The sequence below is a fragment of the Callospermophilus lateralis genome, unplaced genomic scaffold, assembly GCF_048772815.1.
Source record: "Callospermophilus lateralis isolate mCalLat2 unplaced genomic scaffold, mCalLat2.hap1 Scaffold_194, whole genome shotgun sequence".
Classification (NCBI taxonomy): Eukaryota; Metazoa; Chordata; class Mammalia; order Rodentia; family Sciuridae; genus Callospermophilus; species Callospermophilus lateralis.
In genome coordinates this window covers 1,639,212-1,660,539 of record NW_027512953.1, presented here as the reverse complement: position 1 = coordinate 1,660,539, position 21,328 = coordinate 1,639,212, and the positions used below count along the sequence as shown (strand labels likewise).

At 36.1% G+C, this 21,328-nt stretch overlaps 1 pseudogene; it reads right to left on the bottom strand.

The window, feature by feature from the left end:
• Nucleotides 1–21,328, bottom strand: part of LOC143389228 (F-BAR and double SH3 domains protein 2-like) — a 131,714-nt pseudogene that overhangs the window by 72,693 nt on the left and 37,693 nt on the right.

Sequence of the window (21,328 nt, the reverse complement as noted above, 5' to 3'; positions counted from 1 at the left end):
AGAATTTCATGTACAGAAAGCATTATGTACATATTAATAAATCTGTTGAATAATTTTTCTTCTTCCCTCAGTTTTCAGATTTTCATTACTTTTGTTTCATAACTTCATCTTATTCAGTAGGAAGTTGTTAGTATAAAGACACTGGGTGTGTTCCTTACATGGTAGACAGAAGAAATGTCATGGTTTCTCTACATCTTCATAGTGTTGTTACAAAATTAATGAGATACACTCAGCTCTCCCTGTCTATTCCAAGGATGATAACTATGTAAGCACAAATATAATTTTAAAAAAATGATAAGAGAATCTGAATTCCCCTTACAGTATCACTGTCACAGGGCTGGAACTGGAAGGGTTGAGGTTTGTGAAATACAGCATTCTCTTGTAAAAACAGCTGAAGATTATAGTCCCGTACCACCTAGAGAGAAAATAAGATATCTTTAAGTCTTGAATAAGGTTAAAATGTCCAGTAATTACATTCTAAAGTCTAAGATTTACTCAGCTGGTTTCTATACAAATGAGAAATCATCCAACACTATGTGATCAAAAGGAAATGATAATGTTATGCCTTTTTTTTAAGATAAGAGTTATTACTTCTATGTCCTATTTTCTCAAGAGTTTAAATTTGAAAGTACTAGTTTAGCAACTAGTCCAGATTTAAAGACTAAACAATATGCACTATTTTAAGAGAGCAAAATGTCATGAAAAGCTATCCTGTGTAATGGGTGTGTATGTGTGTGAACAGGGAAGGGAGCATTGGTTTCTTAGTTTCTCCAAACTCTGAAGTTTGATGGGCTCTTAGAAGTCTGTTTTACAAACTGCCATTCACTAGGAAACTGCAAGATAATCCTATCTATAGCACAAAATGATATTGCCAGAAAATTTCTTGTACTTTTTCCCAGTAGGTTGCATTCTAATCATGATCTTAAAATACACTCAGAAACCCTGTGCCTAATAGAAGAAAAAGTAGGCCCAAATATCTGTCACATCTGCTTAGGACCTGACTTCCTTAACAAGACTCCTAAAGAACAAGAAGTAAAATCAAGAATCAATAAATGGGATGGAATCAAACTAAAAAGTTTCTTCGCATTCAAGCATGTGAAGAGAGAGCTTACAGAATGGAAAAAAGATCTATCAAACACACCTCCTCAGATAGAACATTAATCTCCAGGATATATAAAGAACTCAAAAAACTTAACACACACACACACACACACACACACACACACACACACACACACACACCACAATCAATAAATGGGCAGACAATTCACAGAAAAAGAAACACAGTCAATCAACAAATATATGAAAAAATGTTCAACATCTCTAGTAATCAAGAGAAATGCAAAACTACACTGAGATTCCATCTTACTGGAGTAATCAGAATGGCAATCATCAAGAATATAAGCAACAATAAATGTTGGTGAGGATGTGGGAAAAAAGGTATACTTCATACATTGTTGGTGGGGCTGTAAATTGGTGCAACCACTATGGAAAGCAGTGTGGAGAGTGGAACAACCATTTGACCCAGTTATCCGACTCCTAGGTTTATACCCAAATGACTTAAAATCAGCATATTACAGTGATACAGCCACATCAATGTTTATAGAAGCTCAATTCAAAACAGCTAAATTATGGAATCAACCTAGATGCCCTTCAACAGATGAATGGATAAAGAAACTGGTATATATACCTAATGGAATATTACCAAGCCTTAAAGAATAAAAAAAATTGTGGTATTTGCCAGTAAATGGATGAAACTGGAGAACATCATGCTAAGTGAAATAAGCCAATCCCAAAGAACCAAAGGCCAAATGTTTTATCTGATATATGGATAATAATTCACAATGGGGGAGGGGGAAGAATAGAGGTATTTTGAACTAGAAAGTGGGCAGTGAAAGGAGGGCAGGGGGCATGGGTATAGGAATGACATTAGAATGAATTGGACATTATTACCCTATGTGCATATATGATTACATCATCTGTAATCATAACATCATGTACAACCAGATGAATGAAAAGTTATACTCCATTTATGTATATCAAAATGTATTCTACAGTCATGTATAACTAATTAAAACAAATAATTCAGAAGACAGACTGAAAAGGAATATACATAGAACAGCAAAATAAACAGCATAGAAAGATGGTCTCTGAAAATGAATTATATGCTCTGGGAAAAAATGGAAATAAGCAACATTTGATTATGCAGAAACCCAAATTGCATTTTTCTGCACTGGTTACTCATCTTTCATGTGCAATGCATTACACCTCATTAGCAGCTCTGCCTGAGGATGGGCAGAAGAAAAAAAGTTCAAAAAAGTTCTGTAGTTTTACCTTGGAAATCTGGGAAAAGGATGGACTACTTGAGAGGATAATGTAGTGTTTTATATTTTATTTACAAGTGCAATCCCAGTTTTCCACTGCTTGCCTCCCCCCCATTCAATCATCCATTTATAGAGCTTACCAGGTCCAACGTTAAGTATAGGAGTGACAAGGGAATCCACAGATGAACAAAACAGCAAATAGGGTTAGTATCTTCCAGTAATTTAGAATGTGGAAACTGGAAGAACCAAATAGATTACACAGTTCAAATACACTGTGGAAGTACGCAGAAGGTACAGGGAGAGCAAAAGGGGTGATACTGAATTCAGATGGAAGAGGTGAGATGGGGTGAGGATGATGGGGAGGTTCTGGTCAAGGAATACTCACTGAAAAAACGTATTCTCAAAGGGAAATGTAATTTGTTCTTTTCTTGGGTTCTAATTTTAAGCTAGAATAACTGAAAGCTAATGATCCAGCCCTCAAAGCCTCACTCATTACCATGAAGAAAAGCTGGGAGGATCACTAGCCAAACAAATCCTCAAGCACTATGATGGGTGGGGCAAGGGCAGACTGGACAGGTCAATTCTTACAGACTTTAAACTTTTTGTTATAGATAATTTCAAAACACACATAAAAGTAGAGATAATAGTAATATGTATCTCCATGTGCTCATGGCCCAGTTTTCAAAAACATCCCCTCATGGACAATCTTGTTTCATCTATAAATTCATCTACTTCTTCTGTCACTAATTATATTGAAGTAAGTCCCAGACTTACTTCAATCTCATCTATAAACATTTCAATATCCTATCTAAAAGAATAGGGGTCTTAAGAAAACACATTCAGTTTAAAATTTACAAGACTAACATATCAATTAGTGTTCAAATTTCCCTATTCTTTAAAAGTTTTTCGAATTAGGATCCAAATAAAGTCAGTCCCCAGAGCGCAACTGGATGTTGCTTATAATGTGGAAGCTGGGAGAACTAAATAGGTTACACAGCTAAAGCACACTATGGAAGCACATAGAGGATACAGGGAGAGCAAAGAAGATGATACTGAATCCTGACTGAAGAGGTGAGATGGGGTGAGGAGTGGTGGGGAGAATCTGGTGAGGGAAAGCTGATGTTGCTTAAGATGATATTCTTTGCATACACTGTAAATTTCTTTCTTCCTCCTTTTTCCTCTCTTGCAATCAATTCAATTGTTGAAGAAACCCAGGTTTTTTTTTGTTGAGTTTCTGAGTCTGAATTTTGTTGCCTGCATTCTGGGAATGTTTTACTTCCTGTTTTTCCTTAAATTGGCTTTTGAATCTAGAGGCTTAATTAGATTCAGGTTTGTGTTTGTTTGGATCTGCTTTGTTTCTGTTTGTTTTGGCAAGGTAGGCTTTACTTTCATGAGAAGGTTTGCCCTGACTTGCCTCTTTTTATGATATTAACATTTATAGTGGGCTGAAGGTAACTTCCCAAAAGATATGCCCATGTCTTAATCCCTGAAATCTGTGGATGTTACCTCCTTTTGAAAAAGTGTTTTGGCAGATGTAATTAAGGATTCTGAGATAAAAACATGCTGGATTACCTAGGTGGGCCCTAAATCCAATGATAAGACATTAAGAGGGCTGGGGATGTGGCTCAAGCGGTAGCACGCTCGCCTGGCATGCGCGGGGTGCTGGGTTTGATCCTCAGCACCATATAAAAATAAAATAAAGATGCTGTGTCCATTGAAAACTAAAAAATAAATATTAAAAAATTCTCTCTCTCTCAAAAAACAAAAGATATTAAGAAAATTACACAGACAAAAGGAGAAGGCAATGTGACCACTGAGGCATTGAGAGGAGTGAGGTGGCCACAGACACCCAATGAGGTAAGGAATTGTTTTTCCCTTAAAGCTTTTGGAGGAAGTACAGCTTGCTGACACTTAAGATTTCAGATTTCTAGTCAAGGAAATGGAAAAAAGTTGCAAAGGAGTCCTGTGCACTTCTTAAGATCTTTCTCTTTCTCTCTTTTTTTATTTATTTTTCAGTTTTCAGTGGACACAACATCTTTATTTTATTTCATGTGGTGCTGAGGATCGAACCCAGCGCCCCGAGCATGCCAGGCGAGCGAATTACCACTTGAGCCACATCCCCAGCCCTCCTGTGTACTTCTTAATGTCAGCATCCTGCATAGCTATCACACAATAAAAAGCTAGAAAATTGACATTGGTATACACCATAAAGGATATTAGATTCCACCAATTATACACTTACTCCTTTGGGTATGTTCATTTATATGGCTCTATGCACATGTGTAGCTTCATATAACCACAAACCATAGTCCAGATGCTAAACTGAACCATCACCACAAGACTCCCTTGTGCCCAAATATCTTCAAATTGGGTCTTCCAAATTGCAGCATGTTTCTGTTAATACATAGTCTTGCTAAGATTCATTCTTGTCTACATTTATTTTTGACAGGTTAAATGGAATCTCATGATGATTTTAATTTTCATTTCCTTGATTATTATTATTTTTTAAAAATAGTTGTAGCCCGGATCAGGCCCAGTGGCCCGCCAGCGTGGCAGTCACATCACTCCATTTGGAGTAGGGGCAGAGCAGAGCCGCCGCCCGAGCCTGCAAGGTAGACAGACTTGCAACCGGCGGAACAGGCCCAGCGGTCTACTGGTGTGGTAGACACGTCACACAAATTGGAGGAGGGGCAGAGCAGAGCTGTCTCCCGAGTCCGCAAGGTAGGCAGACCCGCGTCCGACCGGCGGATCAGGCCCAGCGGCCTGCTGGTGTGGTAGACACGTCACCCGTCATCCCAATTGGAGTAGGGGCAGAGCAGAGCCTTCTCCCGCGGTCGGAGCAGGCCCAGCGGCCCGACAGCGTCGTAGTCACGTCAACCCAATTGGAGCAGGGACAGAGCAGAGCCGCTACCCGCGCCCAGAACAGGTCCAGCGACCTGCCGGTGTAGTAGTCAAGACACCCCAATTGGAGTACGGGCAGAGCAGATCCTCCACCCGAGCCCGCATGATAGGCAGGCCTGTGACAGACTGGCGGAACAGGCCCAGTGGCCTACCGGCGTGGTAGACACGTCACACCACTTGGGGGAGGGGCAGAGCAGAGCCGCAGCCCGCGCCCAGAACAGGCCCAGCGACCTGCCGGCGTGGTAGTCACGACAACCCAATTGGAGAAGGGGCAGAGCAGAGCCGCCGCCCGCGCCTGCAAGGTAGTCAGATCCGCGACTAACTGACAGAACAGGCCCAGGGGTTCACGGATGTGGTAGACACGTCACATCAATTGGAGGAAGGGCAGAGCAGAGCCGCTGCCCGCGCCTCCAAGGTAGGCAGACCTGCGACCGACCGGCAGAACAGTCCCAGCGGCCCACCAGTGTGGTAGACAGATCACCCCAATTGGAGGAGGAGCAGAGCTGCCGCCCGCCCCTGCAAGGGAGACTTTTCAACTATGCAAGAGCAATATAAATATATAGGGGGAAAATTTCAAAAACACAACAGTTTCACTAAGCAGAAAGAAACACGAGCAATATGAAAAGACAAGGAAAGAAAGGACCACAAGCAATGCAGGTCAACTCAACTTTAGAAGAGATAATAGCTGCAGCAGATGGAATGTTAGATAAAGAATTCAGGATATACATGCTGCAGATGATCTGGAGTCTCAAGGAAGACATTAGACAGCAAAATCAGACAATGAAATATCACTTCGACAATGTATTACATAAACAAATCCAAGAAGCAAAAGATCAACTATACAGGGAGATAGAGGTAATAAAAAACAAACAAACAGAAATCCTAGAAATGCAGGAAGCAATAAACCAACTTAAAAACTCAATTGAGAATACTACCAGCAGAGTAGAACACTTAGAAGATAGAACATCAGACAATGAAGACAAAGTATTTCAACTTGAAAAGAACATAGACAGCTCAGCAAAACTGTTAAGAAACCATGAGCAGAACATCCAAAAAATATGGGATAATATAAAGAGACCAAACTTAAGAGTCATTGGGATACAGGAAGGTATAGAGGTCCAAACCAAAGGAATGAGCCACCTATTCAATGAAATAATACGAGAAAACTTCCCAGACTTGAAGAATGAGACAGAATCCAAAATCCTAGAAGCATACAGGATGCCGAATGTTCAAAACCATAAGAGATCCACACCTAGACACATTATAATGAAGATGCCAAACATACAGAATAAGGAGAGAATTTTAAAAGCTACAAGAGAAAGGAAGCAGATTACATTTAGGGGTAAACCAATCAGGATAACAGCTGATCTTTCAACACAGACTCTGAAAGCTAGAAGATCCTGGAATAACATATTTCAAACACTGAAAGAAAATGGGTTCCAACCAAGAATCATGTATCCAGCGAAATTAAGCTTCAGGATGGAAGATGAAATTAAAACCTTCCACGATAAACAAAAGTTAAAAGAATTTGCAGCTAGAAAACCATGTCTTCAAAACATCCTCGGCAAAATATTACAGGAAGAGGAAATGGAAAATAACAATGAAAACCAACAGTGGGAGGTAGGACAGTAAAGGGGGGAAAAATAATCAAAAAGGAAAACAAACCATGTTTAGTAACATAAATAAACAAATATGGCTGGAAGAACAACCCATATCTCAATAATAACCCTAAATGTTAATGGCTTAAACTCACCAATCAAGAGACACAGGCTAGTAGAATGGATCACAAAACAAGACCCAACAATATGCTGCCTACAGGAGACACATTTGATAGGAAAAGACATACATAGACTGAAGGTGAAAGGTTGGGAAAAATCATATCACTCATATGGACTTCGGAAACAAGCAGGAGTGTCCATACTCATATCAAATAAAATAGATTTCAAGCCAAAGTTAATCAAAAGGGATAAAGAGGGACACTACATACTGCTCAAGGGAACCATACACCAACAATACATAACTATCATAAATATATATGCCCCAAACAATGGTGCAGCTATGTTCATCAAACAAACTCTTCTCAAGTTTAAGAGTCTAATAGACCAACATACAATAATCATGGGAGACTTCAACACACCTCTCTCACCACTAGACAGATCTTCCAAACAAAAGTTGAATAAGGAAACTATAGAACTCAATAACACAATTAATAACCTAGACTTAATTGATATATATAGGATATACCACCCAACATCAAGCAGTTACACTTTTTTTCTCAGCAGCACATGGATCCTTCTCAAAAATAGATCATATATTATGTCACAGGGCAACTCTTAGACAGTATAAAGGAGTGGAGATAATACCATGCATCTTAACTGATCATAATGGAATGAAACTGAAAATCAACGATAAAAGAAGGAAGGAAAAAACATGCATCACTTGGAGAATGAACAATTGGTTACTAAATGATCAATGGGTTATAGAAGACATCAAGGAGGAAATTTAAAAACTCTTAGAGATAAATGAAAGCACAGACACAACATATCGGAATCTATGGGACACATTAAAAGCAGTTCTAAGAGGAAAATTCATTGCTTGGAGTTCATTCCTTAAAAAAAGAAAAAACCAACAAATAAATGATCTCATACTCCATCTCAAAATCCTAGAAAAAGAAGAGCAAAACAACAGCAAAAGAAGTAGAAGGCAAGAAATTATTAAAATCAGAGCTGAAATTAATGAAATCAAAACAAAAGAAACAATTGAAAAGATTGACAAAACTAAAAGTTGGTTCTTTGAAAAAATAAATAAAATCGACAGACCCTTAGCCATGCTAACGAAGAGAAGAAGAGAGAGAAATCAAATTACTAGCATACGGGATGAAAAAGGCAATATCACAACAGACACTTCAGAAATACAGAAGATAATCAGAAACTATTTTGAATCCTTATACTCCAATAAAATAGAAGATAGTGAAGGCATCAATAAATTTCTTAAGTCATATGACCTGCCCAGATTAAGGCAGGAGGATATAGACAACCTAAACAGACCAATATCAATTGAGGAAATAGAAGAAACCATCAAAAGACTACCAACTAAGAAAAGCCCAGGACCGGATGGGTATACAGCAGAGTTTTACAAAACCTTTAAAGAGGAACTAATACCAATACTTTTCAAGCTATTTCAGGAAATAGAAAAAGAGGGAGAACTTCCAAATTCATTCTACGAGGCCAACATCACCCTGATTCCTAAACCAGACAAAGACACTTCAAAGAAAGAAAACTACAGACCAATATCTCTAATGAACCTAGATGCAAAAATCCTTAATAAAATTCTGGCAAATTGGATTCAAAAACATATCAAAAAAATTGTGCACCATGATCAAGTAGGATTCATCCCTGGGATGCAAGGCTGGTTCAATATACGGAAATCAATTAATGTTATTCACCACATCAATAGACTTAAAAATAAGAACCATATGATCTCGATAGATGCAGAAAAAGCATTCGACAAAGTACAGCATCCCTTTATGTTCAAAACGCTAGAAAAACTAGGGATAACAGGAACTTACCTCAACATTGTAAAAGCAATCTATGCTAAGCCTCAGGCTAGCATCATTCTGAATGGAGAAAAATTGAAGGCATTCCCTCTAAAATCTGGAACAAGACAGGGATGCCCTCTCTCACCACTTCTGTTCAACATAGTTCTCAAAACACTGGCCAGAGCAATTAGACAGACGAAAGAAATTAAAGGCATAAAAATAGGAAAAGAAGAACTTAAATTATCACTATTTGCAGATGACATGATTCTATACCTAGCAGACCCAAAAGGGTCTACAAAGAAACTATTAGAGCTAATAAATGAATTCAGCAAAGTGGCAGGATATAAAATCAAAACGTATAAATCAAAGGCATTCCTGTATATCAGCGACAAATCCTCTGAAATGGAAATGAGGACAACCACTCCATTCACAATATCCCCCCCAAAAATAAAATACTTAGGAATCAACCTAACAAAAGAGGTGAAAGACTTATACAATGAAAACTACAGAACCCTAAAGAGAGAAATAGAAGAAGATCTTAGAAGATGGAAAAATATACCCTGTTCATGGATTGGCAGAACTAACATCATCAAAATGACGATATTACCAAAAGTTCTCTATAGGTTTAATGCAATGCCAATCAAAATCCCAATGTCATTTCTTATAGAAATAGAGAAAGCAATCATGAAATTCATATGGAAAAATAAAAGACCCAGAATAGCAAAAACAATGCTAAGCAGGAAGGGTGAATCAGGCGGTATAGCGATACCAGACTTCAAACTATACTACAGAGCAATGGTAACAAAAACAGCATGGTACTGGTACCAAAACAGGCGGGTGGACCAATGGTACAGAATAGAGGACACAGAAACCAATCCACAAAACTACAACTATCTTATATTTGATAAAGGCGCTAAAAGCATGCAATGGAGGAAGGATAGCATCTTCAACAAATGGTGCTGGGAAAACTGGAAATCCATATGCAACAAAATGAAACTGAATCCCTTTCTCTCGCCATGCACAAAAGTTAACTCAAAATGGATCAAGGAGCTTGATATCAAATCAGACACATGGCGTCTGATAGAAGAAAAAGTCGGCTATGATCTACATACTGTGGGGTCGGGCTCCAAATTCCTCAATAGGACACCCATAGCACAACAGTTATTAACTAGAATCAACAAATGGGACTTACTCAAACTAAAAAGTTTTTTCTCAGCAAAAGAAACAATAAGAGAGGTAAATAGGGAGCCTACATCCTGGGAACAAAACTTTACTCCTCACACTTCAGATAGAGCCCTAATATCCAGAGTATACAAAGAACTCAAAAAATTAGACAACAAGATAACAAATAACCCAATCAACAAATGGGCCAAAGACATGAACAGACACTTCTCAGAGGAGGACATACAATCAATCAACCAGTACATGAAAAAATGCTCACCATCCCTAGCAGTCAGAGAAATGCAAATCAAAACCACCCTAAGATACCATCTCACTCCAGTAAGATTGGCAGCCATTATGAAGTCAAACAACAACAAGTGCTGGCGAGGATGTGGGGAAAAGGGTACACTTGTTCATTGTTGGTGGGACTGCAAATTGGTGCAGCCAATCTGGAAAGCAGTATGGAGATTTCTTGGAAAGCTGGGAATGGAACCACCATTTGACCCAGCTATTCCCCTTCTCGGTCTATTCCCTAAAGACCTAAATAGAGCATGCTACAGGGACACTGCTACATCGATGTTCATAGCAGCACAATTCACAATAGCAAGACTGTGGAACCAACCTAGATGGCCTTCAATAGACGAATGGATAAAAAAATGTGGCATTTATACACAATGGAGTATTACTCTGCATTAATAAAAGACAAAATCATAGAATTTGGAGGGAAATGGATGGCATTAGAGCAGATTATGCTAAGTGAAGCCAGCCAATCCCTAAAAAACAAATGCCAAATGTCTTCTTTGATATAAGGAGAGTAACTAAGAACAGAGTAGGGACGAAGAGCATGAGAAGAAGATTAACATTAAACAGGGACGAGAGGTGGGAGGGAAAGGGAGGGAGAAGGGAAATTGCATGGAAATGGAAGGAGACCCTCAGGGTTATACAAAATTACATAGAAGAGGTAGCGAGGGGAAAGGGAAAAATAATACAAGGGGGAGATATGAACTGCAGTAGAGTGGGTAGAGAGAGAAGAGGGGAGGGGAGGGGAGGGGAGGGGGATAGTAAAGGATAGGAAAGGCAGCAGAATACAACAGACCCTAGTATGGCAATATATAAATCAATGGAAGTGTAACTGATGTGATTCTGCAATTTGTATACGGGGTAAAAATGGGAGTTCATAACCCACTTGAATCAAAGTGTGAAATATGATATATCAAGAACTATGTAATGTTTTGAACAACCAACAATTAAAAAAAAGAAAAAAAAAGAAAAATAGTTTTACACAATACTTTTATTTTGTTTATTTTTATGTGGTGTTGAGGATTGAACCCAGGGCCTCTAATGTGCTAGGCAAGTGCACTACCGCTGAGCCACAATCCCAGTCTTTCCTTGATTATTAACAAGGAAAGCATCTGCATTAAGTAGTTAGGGCTGCCACAACAAAGTACAACAGACTGGGGAGCTTAAATATCAGAAACAGATTTCTTTAGAGGTCAAGAGGAAAGACGTTCAAGATCAAGATACTGGCAGGGTTGGTTTTTACTGTGGGCCATTCTCTATGGCTTAGAGCTGCCACCTTCTTTTGGTATCTTCATATGGTCTCTCTGTGCCTGTTTAATGTCTATAATTCTCAACTTCTTATAAGGATATAAGTCATACTGGATTAGACCCACCCAAATGACCTTATTTTAATTATATCTTTAAAAGTCTATCTTCAAATATGGTCATACTATGAGGTACTAGGGGTTAGGATTTCAACATGAAATTTCCGAGGGCCACAATTCAGCCAATAACAATATCATCTTATATTTTTTATGGTATTTTTTTTCCTGTAACATGCATGTTGTTTGTTTTATTAGTAGTTCATTCCTTTTTATGGGCAAAGAATATTTCACTGCATGGATATACCATGCCATATTTTACTTACTCAACTACTAGTTGATAAACATTTGAGTTGTTTCCACTGTTTGACTATTATAAATAATGCTACTGTGAACACTCATGTACAATTTTTTTTTGTTTTAATACTTTAAGTTTTCAATATTCTTAAGTGTATTCCTAGGAGCAGAAGTTGAGTCATACGGTGACTATGTGTTTAACTTTTTAAAAAAATTATTAAAGCCATCCTAGTGGGCAGAAAATGATATCTCACTGTGGTTTTAATTTGTGTGTTCATAATGACCAACAATTGCTGAACGTTTTTTCATGTGCTTATTGCCTGTACATCTTCTCAGAGGAAATGTCTACTCAAGTCTTTTGCCCATTTTTTTAAAAATATTTTTTTAGATGTTGATGGATCTTTATTTTATTCATTTATTTAAATTCGGTGCTGAGAATCGAACCCAGGGCCTCACACATGCTAGGCAATGCTCTACCACCGAGCCACAACTCCAGCCCCAGTTCTTTTGCCCATTTTAAGAACTGTTATTTTGTTGTTGATTTGTAAGAGTCCTTTATATAAATCTTTTTATAAAATCCCTAACAGATAAATTTAAATATCAGATGTGCAAACATTTCTTCCATCTTTGGGTCTTTTTTAAAAAAAAACATTCCAGAATAGTGACCTTTGATGTGTTAAGAGTTTTTAATTTGATAAGTACAATTATCTGCTTTTTTTCTTTTTTTTTAATTTCTCTTTTTTTCTTCTTCTAAAATGTTTTTAGCTGTTGATGGACCTTTCTTTATTTATATGCGGTTGATAATTTAACCCAGTGTCTAGCCTCACGCATGCTAGACAAGTGCTCTACCACTGAGCTATAACTCCAGCCCGCCCGTCTTTCTTTCTTTCCTTTTCCTTTCTTTCCCCTTCCTCCCTCCCTTCCTCCCTCCCTCCCTTCCTTCCTTCCATGTTGGGGGATCAAACTCAGGGCCTTGCACATGCTAGGCAAGTGCTCCATCACTGAGCTGTATTCCTAGCCCTATTTTTAGTTTTATTATGCTTTTGATGTCGAATCTAAGAATACACTATTAAATCCAAAGTAATAAAGACGTACTTTTATATTTTCTCCTATAGTTAGATCACTGATACACTTTGAGCTAATTTTTGTGCAGCAGAGGTTCGACTTATTTCAACTCTGTTCTTTTGCACTTGTCCCAGAACTTTTGTTGAAGATATTATTCTTTTGTCTTTGAATGGTCATAATACCCTTGTAGAAAAATCAATTTTTTACAGATACATGTGTTTATTTCTAGAATATCAATTTTATTTCATTAATTTATATGCCCATCTTTATGCTTCTACCACACTCTACCTGTAGTATGTTTTGAAATTTGGAAGTGTGAGTCCTCCAACTGTTTATCCTTTTCAATGTTGCTTTGGTTATTTAAAGTTCCTTACAGTTCCATGTAAATTTGAAGAGTGCCTTTTCCATTTCTGCAAAACAGGTCACTGGAATTTTGACAGGATTGCATTAAATCTGTAGATCATTTTTGGAAGATATTAAAAATTATCGATATGAAAGCCTCAAATCCACAAACATTTATTATAATCCAATTATTCAGTTCTTTTTTTCTGCAGTGTTTTATAGTTTTTACTCTTCAATGTCTTTGGTCAAAAATATTTTTCCTGGGCTTGGGATGTGGCTCAAGCGGTAGCTCGCTCACCTGGCATGCATGCGGCCTGGGTTTGATCCTCAGTACCACATACAAACAAAGATGTTGTGTCTGCGAAAAACTAAAATATTTTTTTTTAAATCCTCTCTCTCTCTCTCTTTTAAAAAAATTTTGTTTCCTGTGTATTTTATTCTTTGGATACTATTATAACTGCAATTGTTTTCTTAATTTTCTTTTTGGAATAGAATTATCATTAATAGAGTGTAGAAACACAATGGGTTATTGTGTTTGATTCTGTACCCACAAGATCAAACTTTGCTCAATTATTTTATTAGCTATAGTAGTAATTACACGAATTATATAGTTTTCTACATATAATCATGTCATCTGAAAGCAGAGGTCATTTTAATTCTTCTTTTCCTTTTCCTTACCTAACTGCTCAAGCTAGGACTTCTAGTACAAAGGTGGATAGCAGGAGTGAAAGCAGGCATCCTCATTTTGTTCCTGATTTTAGGGTGGAAACCCTTTCAGTCTTTTATCATTGAGTATGATATTAAATCTGGTTTTCCACAAAAACTATCAAGGTGTGGAAGTTCCCTTCTATTTCTAATTTGCTGAGTTTTTCAACCCATTAAAGGGGGTTGAATTTTCTTAAATGTTTTTTCTGTGTCTACCAAAGTGATCAAGTGATTTTCACCTTATTTTATTAAATTTACTTTTTTGGTTAATCTTTAAGGTATTAAGATTGGTAATATTAGAGAATTTAACTTTCAAAAGAAATACAGAATAACATTGTTATTTTATGACTTGTTCAAAGAGCTATGTTATTCATCAGTAGGAGTTCTTTATATAGATAGAAAACAATCACACATAAACTATTAGGGCCAGTAGAGCTAGTTTTAGAGTTATGATCCCAGAGAAAATAATCTATGATAACATCTCCTTCAGTTACATACAAAGCATTTCATAAAATATTAAGGAGAAAAGCAAGCTTCATAAATAATTAAAATTTAATAAAAGCTCCTAGACCCAGCTGTTTTTATTTAGAGGATGAAAGATATAGACAGCACCTTAACAATTATAGTGTGTTATGTCAGTATGAATTACCCCCCAAATATCTTTGGGAATATGTTACATTTTAGACATGTTAGAAAAATAGATTTTTACCTCAGAAGACAGAGTAATAATGATGTACAGTAAAAAACCTAAAGACTTTCAAACTTCCCAGTAGGTTATCAAATCACCTAGTTGCCTTCAGCAGTTTGACAAGAGTCATGTAACAAGCTCTTTATAACAGAAAAGCACAAGGCATAAAACTTGTAGGTGTAAGCTTTTCTCACTTGGAACAAAAGGGAGCCTCTCCCAGATATATCATTCTTGTTAAAATTTTATTCCCACCACTTTCACCATAAACGTAAGAGCATCTCATTAATTGCTCATCCCTGGGGAACAAAACACTCACATTAGGGAAGGCACAAAATGAAAGCTTATCTCTTTATGTATCCAAACTAATTCATAAATTCTTAATATATTTTAAATTAAAGTAACAAACTACAGGAATAATATAGCATAGTATAACACAGTAGAAAAATACATAGAGCACTATGTGCCTGTGACCCTGGGCAAGTCATATAAACTACCTGAGTCTGTGTTCCTCTCCATCAGATGAGCATGTTAATACCAATGACATGGGTTTCACAGTATGAGATGTAGATGTGCTAAAGAAAATCCTAGGAAATTAGGTGTGTGTACAATATTAGCGACTTGTTATAACCATGTTTTCTAAACTACCAGTACTGTACTCAAGCTAACTTTTTCTTGGAAAAAGAAATTTCAAAAAAGTTTAAAAGGATAGAATAAAAATATGAATAAAAAATGTTTTCCAATAAAATTAGAAATGAAAAATGTCACCTTACCATATAGTTGCACTGAATGCAAACTGTAAAATTCACTTCTAAATAATTCATGGGTTAATATAGAAATAACAAAAAAAGACCTACATATCACAGAGGGAGAAATTTTTTAGCCTTAAATGGGTTTACTTGAAAACAGAAAGACTGAAAATAAAGGTCCTAAATAGGAAAATAAGCTTGAGAAAGACAAGAACATAAACTTTAAAAAAAGAAATAATGTAGATAAAGGTAAAACTTAGGGACATAGCATTGGGAAGCAGAACAAAAGCTGGTTCTGGCAAAGATGAATAAAGGACTGGTATGTTAGATCAAAATAAGAAAGCAAGGCAATATTTGAAATAAAAAGAGAAATAACCAGAAGCAAAAAGGCATATGAGAAACTTATGCCATCAAGTCTGGTAACAACTGAAATAGACAACTGTTTAGAAAATGCAGGTTACCAAAATGTGTTGAAAAAGAAGCAGAAAACCTGAATGGACCAATGAATAAAAAGGATTTGGTAAATGGTTAGAAACTAAGCACTACATAGAAGGAATTAAGTTATAATGCTTCCTTTAAGACTTAGAAAATGGAAAGATCGCCCATGTTCTTGGATAGGCAGAATAAATACTGTCAAAATAGCCATACCAAAAGTGCTATAAGATTTAATGCAATTCCTTATTTTTATTATTGGTTGTTCAAAACATTACAAAGCTCTTGACATACCATATTTCATACATTTGATTCAAGTGGGTTATGAACTCCCATTTTTACCCTGTATACAGATGCAGAATCACATTTTAATGCAATTCCTATTACAATTCCAATGACATTCTTCATAGAAATAGAAAAAGCACACATGAAATTCATTTGGAAAAATAAGAGGCCCAGAATAGCCAAAGCAATCCTTAGTTTGGTAAGATACTGAAGCAGGAGGCATCACAATACCAGAACCTAAATTATACTCAGACCTATAGTAACAAAAACAAATGGTGCTGGCAAAACTAGAAATACATATGTAGCAAAATTAAATTAAACACCTACCTCTCACCCTGCATAAAACTCAACTCAAAATGGATCAAAGACCTTGGCAAGACCCTGTGCCTACTGGAAGGAAAAACAGGCACAAATCTCCATCATGCTGGGTTAGGAACCGAATTCCTCAACAAGATTCCTAAAGCCCAAAAAATAAAATCAATACTAAATGGGATGCTGTCAAACCAAAAAGCTTCTTCACAGCAAAGGAAACAATAAAGAATGTGAAGAGAGAGCCTACAGAATTGGAGAAAATCTTTACCATTTGCACCTCAGATAGAGCATTAATCTCCAGGATATATAAAGGACTCAAAAAACTTAACAAAAAAAAAAAGAAAGAAAGAAAAAAGAAAAGAAAAGAAAAAAGAAACAAAAACAAACAAATCAATAAATGGGCTAAGAAACTGAACAGACACTTCACAGAAGAAACACAATCAATCAACAAATATAATTGCTAGAGATGTCAAACAAAAAATGTTCGACATCTCTAGCAATTGAGAAAATGCAAATTAAAACTACATTGAGACTTCATCTCATTCCAGTCAGAATGGCAATTACCAAGAATATAAGTAACAATAAATGTTGGCAAGGATGTGGGGCAAACGGTATACTCATAGACTACAAATTGGTGCAACCACTCTGGAAAGCAGTATGGAGATTGCTCAGAAAACTTGGGAGTGCAACAACCATTTGACTCACCTATCCCACTCCTCTGCATATCCCTAAAGGACTTAAAATCAGCATACTATAGTGATGTGGCCCCATCAATGGTTATAGCAGCTCAATTCACATTAGCTAAGATATGGAACCAACTTAGGTGCCTTCAACAGATGAATGGATAAAGATAATGTGATTATACACACACACACACACACACACACACACACAATGAATATTACTCAGTCATAAAGAAGAATAAAATTATGGCATTTGCCAGTAAATGGATGGAACTGGAGACTATCATACTAAGTGAAATAAGCCAACCATAAAAAAACAAAGGCTGAATGTTCTAATATGTGGATGCAACACACAATGGGGTGGGTGGGAGAATAGCTGTTCATTGGATTAGATAAAGGGGAATGAAGGGAAGGGAGGGGGGCATGAGAATAGGAAAGACAGTAGAATGAATTAGACATAATTTCCCTATGTCTATACATGAATATGCGACCAGTGTTAACTCCACATCACAAGAATGGAAAGTTATACTCCATGTATATATAATATGTCAAAATACAGTTTACTGTCATGTACAACTAAAAAGACCAAAAAGTATATTTTTTCCTGGCCCCTACAGCTTTACACATGCTAGGCAAGCATTCTCCCACTAAGCTATATCCCCAGCCTGGCCAAGATGCTTTTACAGACTTTTTTTCAACATTTTCTTGTGAAAAATTTAAAATATGCACATAGTAAAATAAAAAGAATTAGATAATGAACACCTAGATACCCATTGTAATTCTGCAATTAATATTTTACTTCATTTTCTTTCACACATTTTTATCTATCTATCCATCCATCCTTCTTTTTATATATGAATCCTTCTGTTTTTTTTTTGGGGGGGGGATTCTGGGGGTTAAGAATATACAAAATAGACATATGACAAGACTTAAAGTACCAGGGTAGTAATGTTTATATTTCCCCATCCCCTTTGCATTTCTAATGTTTTTCTAATAGATCATTAAAACTCTGGTATATTGAAAAGAATATATACATAAGGAGGATAAAAAGTTTGTGCCCCTTTTCTTTCCCGTCTTTGGATACTGTCATGCAAAGATGGATACTCTGATCCCTTTACAAATGGTTTCTAAAAGATATAGTCAGTTCCCACTTCCCCTGCCAAAAAAAGAGAATTGAACAGGATCTTTTAAAGCAGCAGCTACAAAACACATACATTTTTATAAATGTGTGCACTCAGTCAGGAAACATTTACTATGTATTTCATTTATTAGGAAGAATATAACATTTAGTAATCACAAGAATAATTAATCTTTCAAAAGAATAGTTCCACTACAAAAAAATTTACTCTATTAGAACCTAAAGAAAAGAAATTACATATATTTTTTCTACACACATTGGGACATGTGAGCAAAGTTGACAGATCAGTATTTTTAAATGAAAAGACTAGTGTTGAAGAATGACAGCATATGTCAAAAACCATGATACTGTAGTATTCAATCTGAAGTAGGAGATGTTTCTGTTCCCCTGTGGATGAGTTAGAAGGATGCTGTCTCCAGACAGTTGTCCTTTAAGCATTCTTCTAGTATTACATTAGTTTCTTTGTTTTGTTTGTAGCAAAAACACGTTGAATTCTGAAATGGTTAACACCACCCACTGCAGTGAAGGTACTTTACCTTGCTGGAGTTCTCTAACAAAAACTGGAATGTGTTCTGCACAGTTTGGCATGTTTCTAGCTCAGTCCGGCTGAAGGCTATTAAATAATCCTTGAGGTGATCATACACATTGCCATCGAGAGCCTAGAATAGAGGTGCAAATAAAAGCAAAAAAAAAAGTTGTGATAAAGTTGACACATAATACCTCTATGTCTACAAGAAAAGTATGAAAGTTCAGTTTGAAATCTATTAATAATAAATGCACAGGATATAGACTGTTGAGTAAGAATAATATAAACAGTTAACAATCACTTGAGAAATGCTGAATCTCTCTAATAAAAAAGCAACTACAAAAGGTAAAATCCAGGGGCTAGTTTTGTGGCTCCTCAGCACCACATTAAATAAATAAATAAATAAATAAATAAATAAATAAATAAATAAATAAATAAATGTATTGTGTCCATCTGCAACTAAAAACAGATATTTTTAAAAAGGTAAATTTCAACACTGGTAAAGCTGAAAGTGAAACAGAACATGACATGGAGACAAAAACTTCTGGTTTCTGATCTTTACTCATCTGCTTGTTACAATTTCTCTAGATACTTTATGTCAGAGGAGGCACAGACATTTAATACAATAATAAAAGCAAAGAATCCAGGCACAACTCTTGGAACAGTTACTCAATAAAAAATCTCCTCCATTTTAGTTAGCATATACTTTCCAAAGGAAGGTCAGAGAAAAAACAATAAAAGTATTTTTAAAAAATGACTCAGATTCTGTTTTGTTTTCTATCTCTATGACTATTTTGGACAGTTCACATAAATGAAATCATATAATATTTGGCCTGGATCCTGTTACTTGGCATAATGTTTCAAGGTCCATCAATGTAATAATATTTCATTCCTTTTTACAGCTAAATAATACTCCACCATATGGATGTACTCTTTTGTTTATCCATTTCTTCAGTTGATAAAAATTCATTCCCTTTCCACTATTATGAATAATGCTACTATGAACATTTGTTTGAGCACCTGTATGGAGATTGAGCACACAAATGAAAATGTTCTTGTCATTCATATCTAAAACAGAGTCCAGAGGTCATGGGAAACACTTAGGTTTCTAATGACTGTTCCAGGAACTTCCCTGGCAGGCTAATCCAGCGAAATCGCCTCCATTAAGTCTGCATTTTCATTGATTTCCTCTGTCCAATGAAACCACTAACCTTTCCTTTGTTTTCTGGACATATCAAAGGCCATCCTGGCCTGTGTACAGGTATCCTGGACTGCAATCTTATTTTTTTATTATTCCTAAATAAAACCTTATTTTTTTCTTTTGGAGATTCGTCTCTCCATTTAACTCTGACACCATTTCTCCCAGGAATATACCTAGGAATGGAATTGCTTGGTTACAGGGTAATCCTCTATTTTTCTGTTTGTGAAACTGTTAAAACAATTTTTCACAGTGGCTACACCTGTCCACCAGTCCATGAGGATTCCCATTTCTCCAAATTCTTGACAACAGTTGTTATTTTTTGGTTTTGGTATTTTGTTTTTTAAAATTATGAAAACCATTCTAGTGGTTGGGAAATGGTATCTCACTATGGCTTTGGTTTGTATTTCTCTAATGCAATGATGTGCTTATTGGCCATATATATGTCTTTTGGAGAAATGTCTATTCAAGTCCTTGACTCATTTTTTAATTGGGTTGTCTTTTTGATGTTGAATTTTAAGCATTCTTTACATATTTTGGATACTAGACTCTTGCAAGATATGTAATTTTCAAATATTTTCTCCCATTCTGTAAGCTGTCTTTTCACTTTCTTGATTGGTGACTTTTGATAAATGAAGGCTTTAAATTTTGATACATTCTTGCTTAGCTATTTTTTTTTTCCTGAAGGTATTTTGGTGATACATATAAGAATACTCAACAAAGGTTTTATATTAAATTCCATTGGTATCTTATGTTTGTCTATTGCATTAACCTTTTTTTTATAAAATTGATTTTTTTAAAAAAATTCTGTCCCCAAATAGCAAATATTCACCTTTTGAAGTGATCAGACCACTAGATGGCACCATCAAGCACTTGAAATACAAGCAGCACAGATATCTTTAATACAATATCCATGTTGTTATGTAATATGACCAGAAACTGCTGGTGTTAAGTTGGAATAAAATCCCTACCTTAAGACATGCTTTTTATAAACTTTTTTTTTTAAAAAAATAGAAACATTTAACTTCTGACATAAAGGTTTTGGCTTAGAAATGCTGGTAGTGGGTAGCGATAAAGTGTTTGCAGGAACCACTGAAGTCTTTTTTTTTTTTTTAACATACAGCAAATGATAAAACAAGCATTATGAGTTTTTAAAAGAGTGACATGCATTTTAAGGTGGAACACACACACACACACACACACACACACACACATAGTTCTTGTGACCTTAATACTGAGTACCAACTATGCCTAGGTCTTGTGCTAGCTCTATGGGTCCAAGTGATAAAAAACTGGAAATTAAAAAAAAAAAGTTTTTTGTTTTTTCCTGCAGTGCCTAGAAATCAAACATAGGATTTCATACTTTCCAAAGCCTGTACTCTACTA